This window comes from Etheostoma spectabile, chromosome 14 (assembly GCF_008692095.1).
Source record: "Etheostoma spectabile isolate EspeVRDwgs_2016 chromosome 14, UIUC_Espe_1.0, whole genome shotgun sequence".
NCBI classification, from domain to species: domain Eukaryota; kingdom Metazoa; phylum Chordata; class Actinopteri; order Perciformes; family Percidae; genus Etheostoma; species Etheostoma spectabile.
Genome location: NC_045746.1, coordinates 18,567,526 through 18,568,617, shown reverse-complemented (window position 1 = coordinate 18,568,617; position 1,092 = coordinate 18,567,526). Strand labels below are relative to the sequence as shown.

General features: G+C 31.5%; 1 protein-coding gene across 1 annotated transcript in view; it reads right to left on the bottom strand.

The window, feature by feature from the left end:
• The window catches only part of pkhd1l1.1 (PKHD1 like 1, tandem duplicate 1), a gene marked incomplete in the record, with an annotated part of 50,388 nt that overhangs the window by 42,562 nt on the left and 6,734 nt on the right, over positions 1–1,092 (bottom strand).

The following is a 1,092-nucleotide window of genomic DNA, read 5'->3' as shown; positions in this document are numbered from 1 at the left end:
TTCACAAGGAAGGCCTGAAGAAAAATTTGTGATTAAAAGCAGCTCACCAAAACACAATAACACAGGCTTCACTGAAGGGAATAGTTAACCGCAAAGTGAAAATTTACTAATTGTCAGCTGAAAGACAGCAGAAATTTTGTATGTTATTTACGCACTTTACTGGACTTTCAGAACACATGCAGATGTGTGGAAATAAACTGAAATTAGATTTAAGAGTGATATATTTCTTTACAATGAACGGATATGAGCATGTTAATGTACCTTGGTTGCATTGTTCCATTACCACCAGTTCCTGCAATTTCATCACTTTATTTCTAATATTTTGTTTCATGATCCACTTTGTGGTTACAAGTTACAGTTAATATAGTTATAGTTATTTTTTCAGTGCTTAATTAAAAGTGGTTTCCAAAGTGAGGGTCACAAGATGATTGACAGAACAGGAACCAGAAAAAAAAATACAAAATTGCAATACAAAATAATTTCCCCCTATTTTCTAGTGAATTATTTGATAATTTTTTACCTTTCTTGGCCTCAAAAATTAATTACAGAAAAAATAAATATGTCTTTGGTCTGAACCAGTCGACATTCAGTAGATATTGATTTAAAAGGGTCAAAAAGTTCTGGAACCACTGGTAGATGCTCATAATGCACAATATCTATACTTTGCATGTTTTTTCCTCCTTTGGCTGCTGTTACACTTGTTAATTTATCATACTTTATTGATGTTGAGAAAAAAAAATATTCAGGAAGAAAATAGATTATGTGAGCTCTACGATCTGGTAGAAGTAGAAAGGGAATTTAATTTCTTCTGTGTTGTGCATGCTATGACATTTTGATGAAATCCCTAAATTGTTTTACTTTAAAACATGGAAGCAAAGGCCTGATGGACTATCTGATTATTAGTACTTTGATTTATCTAGTCGGTTACAGTTACACATGCTTTATCAGTAATTTATAAATCTTATTGTGAACATGAAGGTCTAAAAAAATCTGATGAGGTAAATTATATAAATAGTTATACTGTAATTTGATAATGCATGCTCTGCATTCTGCATTTGGTTTATATTCATATACATGTCCAGCACATTAAGC